The sequence below is a fragment of the Chiloscyllium plagiosum genome, unplaced genomic scaffold (assembly GCF_037043375.1).
Source record: "Chiloscyllium plagiosum isolate Xiang-an unplaced genomic scaffold, Cpla_swu_hap1 HiC_scaffold_10, whole genome shotgun sequence".
In the NCBI taxonomy this organism is placed as follows: Eukaryota; Metazoa; Chordata; class Chondrichthyes; order Orectolobiformes; family Hemiscylliidae; genus Chiloscyllium; species Chiloscyllium plagiosum.
In genome coordinates, this window is record NW_028270148.1 from 4,480,099 (window position 1) to 4,491,015 (window position 10,917).

Genomic DNA, 10,917 nt, shown 5'->3' on the forward strand with positions numbered 1-10,917 from the left:
AATCCACCTGATTGACGGTAAGGTGTTGATCATTTATGGCCAATCACACAATACCTTCTGAGGAATTTTTAAACATTCTTTCACAGGATGTGGGCATCTCCAGCCTGTCCCTAGTTGCCCCTTGAGAAGAATGTTTGGTAAGGACAAGCCAGGGAACTATAGACCAGTGAGCCTGATATCGGTGGTGGGCAAGTTGTTGGAGGAATCCTGAGGGACAGGATGTACATGTATTTGGAAAGGCAAGGACTGATTAGGGATAGTCAACATGGCTTTGTGCGTGGGAAATCATGTCTCACAAAGTTGATTGAATTTTTTGAAGAAGTAACAAAGAGGATTGATGAGGGCAGAGCGGTAGATATGATCTGTATGGACTTCAGTAAGGCGTTCAACAAGGTTCCCTATAGGAGACTGGTTAGCAAGGTTAGATCTCATGGAATACAGGGAGAACAAGCCATTTGGATACAGAACTGGCTCAAAGGTAGAAGACAGAGGATGGTGGTGGAGGGTTGTTTTTCAGACTGGAGGCCTGTGACCAGTGGAGTGCCACAAGGATCAATCTGGGTCCACTACTTTTCATCATTTATATAAGTGATTTGAATGTGAGCATAAGTGGTATAGTTAGTAAGTTTGCAGATGATACCAAAATTGGAGGTGTAGTGGACAGTGAAGAAAGTTATCTCAGAATACAACAGGATTATGATCAGATGGGCTAATGGGCTGAGAAGTGGCAGATGGAGTTTACTTCAGATAAATGCGAGGTGATGCATTTTTGGGAAAGCAAATCTTAGCAGGTCTTATACACTTAATAGTCCTAAGGAGTGTTGCTGAACAAAGAGACCTTGGAGTGCAGGTTCATGGTTTCTTAAAAGTAGAGTTGCAGGTAGATAGGATAGTGAAGAAGGCGTTTTATATGCTTTCCTTTATCAGTCAGAATATTGAGTACAGGAATTGGGAGGTCATATTGCGGCTGTACAGGACATTGGCTCGGCCACTTTTGGAATAATGCATGCAATTCTGGTCTCCTTCCTATTGGAAAGATATTGTGAAACTTGAAATTGTTCAGAAAAGATTTACAAGAATCTTGCCAGGGTTTGAGGACTTGAGCTATAGGGAGAGGCTGAACAAGCTGGGGCTGTTTTCCCTGGAGCAACAGAGACTGATGGGTGACCTTATGGAGGTTTAGAAAATTATGAGGGGCATGGTTGGATAAATAGACAAAGTCTTTTTCCTGGGGTGGGGGAGTCCAGAACAAAGATATAAAAGAGACCTAAGGGGCAACTTTTTCACGCAGAGGGTGGTACGTGTATGGAATGAATCGTCAGAGGAAGTGGTGGAGGCTAGTACAATTGCAACATTTTAAAAGGCATTTGGATGGGGATATGAATAGGAAGGGTTTAGAAGGATATGGGCCAAGTGCAGGTGGGATGAGGTTGGGTTGGGAAATCTGGTCTGCATGGATGGGTTGGACCGATGGGTCTGTTTCTGTGCTGTACATCTCCCTGACTCTAAGATGGGGTTGAGCTTTCTTGTTGAATTGCTGTAGTTCATGTGCTTTAGAAAGACCCACAATGTCCTTGGGGAGGGAATTTCAAGATTTTGACCCAGCAACACTAAAGGAACGGTGATATATTGCCAAGTCATGTTTCCAGGTATCTGCTTCCCTTGTCATTCTAGATGTAAGTGGTCATGGGTTTGGGGTGCTATCTGAAGATATTTGGTGAATTTCTGTGGTGCATCTTGTAGATAGTAATTGCTGCTACTAAGCATTGGTGATGGAGGGAGTGGATGTTTGTGAATGTGGTGCCAATCAAGTGGGCTGCTTTATCCTGAATGATGTTAAGCTTTGTTGGGTGTTGTAGGAATGCACTCATTCAGGCAAGTGCAGAATATTCCATCACACTCCTGACTTCTGGGTTATGGAGTCCTAGAGCAACACAGCATGGAAACAGGCCTTTCAGCCCAGACTGGTTCATGCTGACCATGGTGCCCACTCAGCTAGTGCCAAGTGCCCACATTTGGTCTATGTCCCTCTAAACCCTTCACATCCATGTACCTATCAAACACTTTTTAAAATGTTGTGACAATTGTACCTGCCCTGACTATTTTCTCTGACAACCCTTTACGCACTACTCTCTGCGTGAAACACTTGCCCCTAAGGTTCTTCCTAAGCCTTTCCCCTCTCCCTCTAGTTTTCAATCTCCCATCTCTGGGAAAAAGACTATATGCATCCAACCTATCTATGCTCCTCGTGATTTTATACACCTCAATAAAGTCACTCCTCATTCTCCTGCGGTCCAGGAAACAAAGTCCTACCCTGGATAACCTCTCCCGAGAACTCAGGCCGAGAGTCCTGGTAACATCCTCTTAAATCTTTTTTGCACTCTCTCCAGTTTAACGATATCTTTTCCTATAACAGGGTGACCAAATTGTTCACAATGCTCTAAATGTAGCCTCACCAACGATTTATACATCTGTAGCACAATGCCTCAACTCCTATACTCAATACCTTAACCGATGAAGGCCAGCATGCTAAATGTCTTCTTCACCACCGTCGACTTGTGATGCCACTTTCAACAAACTATGTACTTATACTCCCAGGTCCATTTGTTCCAAAACACTCCTCATGACCTTACCATTTACCATATAAGTCCTAACTCTGTTTGACGTCCAAAGTGCAACATTTCATACTTATCTGTATTGAATTGCATTTGCCAATCCTCAGCCCACTAACCCATTCTGATCAAGATCCCTGTGTAAGTTTTGATAACCTTCCTCACTATCAACAATACCTCCAAATTTTGTATCATCCACAATGAGTGTCAAGCATAAAGTCAAGGAGGTGGGAGTGACCCTAAATGCAACAATTAATGGTCTATATCGAGCCCATAGACTGGGAATTCACTCTGTATGTGCACATCAGAGAATTCTGCACATCCTGCCTTGATTTTATGCATGTTAGGTCGCACTTTCTATTTATGTGTTTAGGTTTCTTTGGGTTGGTGATGTCATTTCTGATTCTTATTCTCATGTGTTTGTTGATAGAGTTCTGGTTGGAATGCCATGTTTCTAGGAATTCTCGTGGATGTCTCTGTTTGGCTTGTCTTAGGGTGGATATGTTGTCCCAGTCAAAGTGAGGTCCTTCCTCGTCTCTATGAAAGGATACTTGTGATAGTGGGTCATGTCTTTTAACATTCTAACTGGAACTCTATCAACAAACACATCGATTTGAATCCCATCTACGAGCCTCTGAGAAAAAGAATGGGAAATGACATCACCAACTCAAAGAAACCGAAACACATAAATAGAAAGTGGGACATAACTCCAGCGCTACAGCAGGGACTCACTGATGAGGTTACCTAGTATGGTGACAAAACATCTGAAAACAAACCTTCCAGCTGAGGGAGTGCCACACTGTTGGCTAATCAGTGCTGAGGGAGTGCCGCATTGTCAGAGGGTCAGTGCTGAGGGAGTGCCACACTGTCGGAGGGTCAGGGCTGAGGGAGTGCTGCACTGTCGGAGGGTCAGTACTGAGGGAATGCTGCACTGTCGGAGGGTCAGTACTGACGGAGTGCTGCACTGTCGGAGGATCAGTGCTGAGGGAGCGCCGCACTGTCGGAGGGTCAGTACTGATGGAGCACCGCATTGTCTGAAGGTCAGTGCTGAGGGAGCACCTCACTGTCAGAGGGTCAGTGCTGAGGGAGTGCCGCACGGTCGAAGGGTCAGTGCTGAGGGAGTGCCACAAGGCCGGACGGTCAGTGGTGTGGAAGCACTGCACTGTCAGAGAGTCAGTGCTGAGGGAGTGCTGCACTGTCGGACGGTCAGTACTGAGGGAGTGCCGCACTATCAGAGGGTCAGTGCTGAGGGAGCACATCACTGTCAGAGGATCAGTGCTGAGGGAGCGCCACACTGTAGGAGGGTCAGTGCTGAGGGAGCACCACACTGTCGGAGGGTCAGTACTGAGGGAGCGCTGCATTGTCTGAAGGTCAGTGCTGAGGGAGCACCTCATAGTCAGAGGGTCAGTGTTGAGGGAGTGCCACACTGTCAGAGGGTCAGTACTGAGAGAGCGCTGTACTGCTGGAGGGTCAGTGCTTGGACAGCGCCGCACTGTCGGAGGGTCAGTGCTGAGGGAGTGCCACACTGTCGGAGGGTCAGTGCTGAGGGAGTGCTGCACTGTCGGAGGGTCAGTACTGAGGGAATGCTGCACTGTTGGAGGCTCAGTGCTGAGGGAGTGCCGCACTGTTGGAGGGTCAGTACTGAGAGAGTGCCGCACTGTCGGAGGGTCAGTACTGAGAGAGTGCCGCACTGTCGGAGGGTCAGTGCTGAGGGAGTGGGCACTGTCGGAGGGTCAAAGGTGAGGGAGTGCTGCACTGTCGGAGGGTCAGTGCTGAGGGAGTACAGCACTGTCGGAGGGTCAGTGCTGAGGGAGTGCAGCACTGTCGGCGGGTCAGTGCTGAGGGAGTGCTGCACTGTCGGAGGGTCAATGCTGAGGGAGTGCTGCACTGTCGGAGGGTCAGTGCTGAGGGAGTGGGCACTGTCGGAGGGTCAGAGGTGAGGGAGTGCCGCACTGTTGGAGTGTCAGTGCTGAGGGAGTGGGCACTGTCGGAGGGTCAGAGGTGAGGGAGTGCTGCACTGTCGGAGGGTCAGTGCTGAGGGAGTGGGCACTGTCGGAGGGTCAGTGCTGAGGGAGTGCCGCACTGTCGGAGGGTCAGTGCTGAGGGAGTGGGCACTGTCGGAGTGTCAGAGGTGAGGGAGTGGTGCACTGTCGGAGTATCAGTGCTGAGGGAGTGGGCACTGTCGGAGGGTCAATGCTGAGGGAGTGCCGCACTGTTGGAGGGTCAGTGCTGAAGGAGTGGGCACTGTCAGAGGGTCAGTGCTGAGGGAGTACAGCACTGTCGGAGGGTCAGTGCTGAGGGAGTGCAGCACTGTCGGTGGGTCAGTGCTGAGGGAGTGCTGCACTGTCGGAGGGTCAATGCTGAGGGAGTGCTGCACTGTCGGAGGGTCAGTGCTGAGGGAGTGGGCACTGTCGGAGGGTCAATGCTGAGGGAGTGCCGCACTATTGGAGAGTCAGTGCTGAAGGAGTGGGCACTGTTGGAGTGTCAGAGGTGAGGGAGTGGGCACTGTCGGAGGGTCAGTGCTGAGGGAGTGGTGCACTGTTGGAGTGTCAGTGCTGAGGGAGTGGGCACTGTCGGAGGGTCAATGCTGAGGGAGTGCCGCACTGTTGGAGGGTCAGTGCTGAAGGAGTGGGCACTATCGGAGGGTCAGTGCTGAGGGAGTACAGCACTGTCGGTGGGTCAGTGCTGAGGGAGTGCTGCACTGTCGGAGGGTCAATGCTGAGGGAGTGCTGCACTGTCGGAGGGTCAGTGCTGAGGGAGTGGGCACTGTCGGAGGGTCAGAGGTGAGGGAGTGCCGCACTGTTGGAGGGTCAGTGCTGAGGGAGTGGGCACTGTCGGAGGGTCAGAGGTGAGGGTGTGCTGCACTGTCGGAGGGTCAGTGCTGAGGGAGTGGGCACTGTCGGAGGGTCAGTGCTGAGGGAGTGCTGCACTGTCGGAGGGTCAGTGCTGAGGGAGTGGGCACTGTCGGAGTGTCAGTGCTGAGGGAGTGGGCACTGTCGGAGGGTCAATGCTGAGGGAGTGCCACACTGTTGGAGGGTCAGTGCTGAAGGAGTGGGCACTGTCGGAGTGTCAGTGCTGAGGGAGTGGGCTCTGTCGAAGGGTCAATGCTGAGGGAGTGCTGCACTGTTGGAGGGTCAGTGCTGAAGGAGTGGGCACTGTCGGAGTGTCAGAGGTGAGGGAGTGGTGCACTGTCGGAGGGTCAGTGCTGAGGGAGTGGGCACTGTCGGAGGGTCAGTGCTGAGGGAGTGGTGCACTGTCGGAGGGTCAGTGCTGAAGGAGTGGGCACTGTCGGAGGGTCAATGCTGAGGGAGCTGCACTGTCAGAGTGTCAGAGGTGAGGGAGTGGGCCCTGGGTGGTGTACTCTGACCTGGAATCACCTCCCTCTCCTGTTATCTCTCTGCAGACTCCCTGTAATCGCTGCTCATTCCTGACCGGTCCACTGTGAGCCAGGCTCTCCTTACCTTAGCTGAAAATGTGTTGCTGGAAAAGCGCAGCAGGTCAGGCAGCATCCAGGGAAAAGGAGAATCGACGTTTCGGGCAGAAGACGGGCTTATGCCCGAAACGTCGATTCTCCTGTTCCCTGGATGCTGCCTGACCTGCTGCGCTTTTCCAGCAACACATTTTCAGCTCTGATCTCCAGCATCTGCAGACCTCACTTTCTCCTTACCTTAGCCTGTCCTGAGCTGGATTCTGTTCAGCGCTGCAGGCTGCTGGAGAAATGGGGTGCAATAACTGTCCAAAAGGAGCAGGGGTGGGGGCTTCGCGATTGTAAACTGTGTGTGCGAGTGAGTTAGCCAGGGGGCTAGAGGCGGGATCCCGCTGTGTGCTGTACGCCGTGTCCCTGGGAGGGGCTGCGATGTGAGAGTTGGCACGTACACGGGAGCAGGGCGGGAGCAGGGAATGAGGGAGGAGCCGGCCGGAGGTACACGGAAACACTGAACACTCACGATCTGCACGGAACTGCTGTTTCTGCTGGGGACAGGGGCAACACACCACCCCAAGTACAGGGAACACACCCTCAACCCCCGGGATTATCCTCGCCCACCCTCACTGAGGACCATGGGGGAGGGGTATGATGTGTGTGTGTTTGTGTCTTGTGGAGGGGGGGGGGGGTAGGAGGAACACTTGCAAAGGTGAATTATCAGCAGCTGGAATCACAGGCACACATATATCCCCCAGGACGTTCCTGCGCCAGCCCCTGGGGGTGGTGGTGTGTGGGGGGTACTGATTAAGTGTCAGATTGTGTCTTTGGGTCAATCCGGGATTCAGTCCAGACTCAGGTGCTACCCTGATCTTCCCTCCCAGGGAATCCCCTCCGGCTCCCACTCCAGGACTCACGGGGTGGGGGGCGGTAATGGATTCAGAATCCTGCCCCATTTCCCATTCCTCATTTAAACTCATCCCCACCCCCTCGCATCCCAAATCCCTCTTCCACTTTCTCTTATTGTACATCATCCTCTGTTTCCTATCCCTCTCCCTATCCCCCTCCCTCTTCCCCATCCCCCTCCCCATTCCCATTCCCCTCCATCCCTATCCCTCTCCCTATTCGCAGTCCCTGCCCCTATTCCCAATTCCTGTCTTTATCCTCTCCCTGTTCCTCATCCCTCTCTGTATGCCCTATCCCTCTCCCAGACCCTCTCCCTAGTCCCTGTCCCTCTCTCTATATCTCTCTGTATTCTCTATCCCTATATCTCTCTGTATTCCCTATCCCTCTTCCTATTCCCAATCCCAGTTCATTCACAGCTCGAGCCGCGTGTTATGTGCTGTTTACAACCAGGAGAACAAACTACTCACAAAAGCCGGCCCGGAGTATCCATACAGTTCGGAACCGCATCCAAACTCCCACTGTCATTGCTACAGCCCCTGGTTTAAGATTACAATTTAAATAAGGGCCGACTAGCCTCACGCATTGTTGGAAAATGTAGAAATCAATTATTAAGAATGTCACAGAGTCATAGAATCATAGAGCTGTACAGCATGGAAACTAGACCCTTCGGTCCAACCCGTCCATGTCGACAGATATCCCAACCCAATCTAGTCCCACCTGCCAGCACTCGGCCCATATTCTTTCAAGCCCTTCCTATTTATATACTCATCCAGATGCATTTTAAATATTGCAATTGTACCAGTCTCCACCACTTCCTCTGGCAGTTCATTCCATACACGTACCACCCTCTGTGTGAAAAGATTGACCCTTAGGTCTCTTTTAGATCTTTCTCCTCTCACCCTAAACCTCTGCCCTCTAGTTCTGGACTCCCCAACCCCAGCGAAAATACTTTGCCTATTTACCCTATCCTTGCCCCTCATGAGTACATTTGGAAAATCATAATCTAATCAAGCAGAGTCCGTGTGGCTTCATGAATAGTTACTGACTAATTTATTAGAGATTTTTGAGGAAGATTCAACCAGAGTGAATCAAGGGTAACCAGTAAATGCGTTGTGTTTGGACTTCCAGGAGGCATGTGACAAGGGATCTAACAAGAGGTTGTCATTTGATGATATTGGAAGGAATATATTCATTACTTTGGAATAGTATAAAGAATAGGTTCATGGGCAGGAAACAGCAAGACAGGGTAAAAGGGTTCTTTTTCAGGTTGGTGACCTGCGACCAGTGGGGTTTCACAGGGACCAGTGCTGGGACCACAACTGTTCACAATTTATATTAATGACTGGGAGAAAGGATGCTGCCTGGACTGGAGGGCTTATTTTATGAGGAGAGGTTGACTGAGCTCCGACTTTTTTCATTGGAGAAAAGGAGGTGGAGAGGGGACCTAATTGAGGTATACAAGATAATGAGAGGCATAGATAGAGTCGATAGCCAGAGACTATTTCCCAGGGCAGAAATGACTAACACGAGGGGTCATAGTTTTAAGCTGGTTGGAGGAAAGTGTAGAGGGGATGTCAGAGGCGGGTTCTTTACACAGAGAGTTGTGAGAGCATGGAATGCTTTGCCAGCAGCAGTTGTGGAGGCAGGGTCATTAGGGACATTTAAGAGACTCCTGGACATGCATATGGTCACTGAAATTTGAGGGTGCATACATGAGGATCAGTGGTCGGCACAACATCGTGGGCTGAAGGGCCTGTTCTGTGTTGTACTGTTCTATGTTCTATGTTCTTAAGGAACCCAATGAATTGTAGAAATATTTCCAGATGTCACAATAAAATAGATGGAAAGGCGGTTTGTAAGAGGGATATGACCAATTTATAGAGACTTGGAGATGCCGTTTTTGGACTGAGGTGGACAAAGTTAAAAATCACACAACACCAGATTACAGTCCAACTGATTTATTTGGAGGCACTAGCTTCCAGAGCACTGCTTCTTCATCTGGTAGTTGTAAGACCATAAGACACAGAATTTATAGCCACAGTACAGTGTCATGGAGATGTAATGATACGTTAAACAATTTTAGATTCAGTCTTTCATCTTTTAGAATGGGATGTACATCTTATTCGAAAAGATGAAAGACTGAATCTAAAATTCAGCACTTCGAAAGCTAATGGTGCCAAATAAACCTGTTGGACTATAACCTGGTGTTGTGTGATTTTTAACTTTATAGAGAGAGAGAGAGTCATTGGTTAAGAGAGCAGGTAAAATGTTGGCAAATGGAGCGTAATGTGGGGTATTGTGAAGTTGTTCATTTTGAAAGTGAGAACAAAAGAAAAGTATTATTTAAATGCAGAGAAACTGCTAAAGCTGCAACATACAGGGATTTAGAGTCATGGATATGTACAGCACAGAAACAGATCCTTCGGTCCAACTCATCCATGCCAACCAGATATCCTAAGTTAATCTAGTCCCATTTGCCAGCACTTGGCCCGTATCCCTCTAAACCCTTCCTCCTCATTTACCCATACAGATGCCTTTTAAATGCTGTAATTGTACCAGCCTCCATCACTTCCTCTGGCAGCTCATTCCATACATGTACCACTCTCCGCGTGAAAAAGTTGCCTTATCCATGCCCTCATGATTTTATAAACCTCAATAAAGTCACCCCTCAGCCCTTCACTCACAATGTTTTCTAATGGTTTTCATTGCCACATAGTGACCACTAAGTCTCGATGATAGTCAGTAACAGAGTGAAGGTAGTGATAGTTGATAAAGCATGTTCCTAAATAGATGCAACAATATGCTGCTCCTCATGACAGGGAGCAAATGGCCCTACTCCCTGTTAATCTCACTGACTTTAGCCAAGTAAGGAAATCTCAAATTATTTCGACAAAGTCCAAATGTAGACTGTAGAATTCAATGCACACTAAAACTGAAAATGGTTAATAATCTTTAAATAGTGGGCTTGTATCCACGCACCCACGTACCCATGCATCCATGTACCCTCACACCCACTCACCCTCACACCCTCACACAAACACACTCTAGTACCCACGCACCCACACATCCACACCCCCATGCACCCATGCATCCACGCACCCTCACAGCCACGCACCCTCGCACCCATGCAACCATGCACCTGCACACTCTTGCACCCATGCACCCATGCAACCTCGCACCCTTGCACTCACACACCCTTGCACCATTGCAACCATGCACCCTCGCACTCTTGCACCCACACACCCTTGTTCCCATGCACACTCCCACCCATGCACCCTTGCACCCACACACCCTTGCACTCTTGCACCCACACAACTTCGCATCCATGCACCCATGCACCCCCGCACCCACGTATCCATGATTTTCTTGCCAATTGTCCTGATGAATGTAAGATGAAAACATGAGCAAAATGTGTACCTTCTCAGCACAACTGAAAAGGGACATAGGGTCAATGTTTCAAGTCCAATTTCAATGTCAATTTCCAAATAGTCAGTGTGTTTCTGAACTGAAGGAATATAGAAATGGGATGGGTTTTTAACATCCATCAAAGAGGAGGAAGAACAAAAGGGAACATCTGGTACAGGGGAGAGGGCAGCAGACATGATTGACAAGTTAAGAATGCAACACAGGGTCATAGAAATCCACAGCTCGGCCCATTGTATCCATGCTGTCAAATCAATCCCCTGATGATTGTAGTCCCACAGGAGGCAAAGGCAGCGGGGATGATTATTTCTAGTGTAGGTGTCATAGAATCCTACTGTGTGGAAGCAGGCCATTCAGTACACTGAATCCACAGTAACCCTCTGAAAAACATCCCACTTACAACCACAACCACACACTACAATCCTACATTTCCCATGTCTAATCTACTTAACCTGTACAACTTTGGGCTGTAAGAGGAAACCCATGCAGACACTGGGAGAATGTGTAAACTCCACACAGACAGTTAACTGAGGGTGGAATTGAACCCAGAAAACA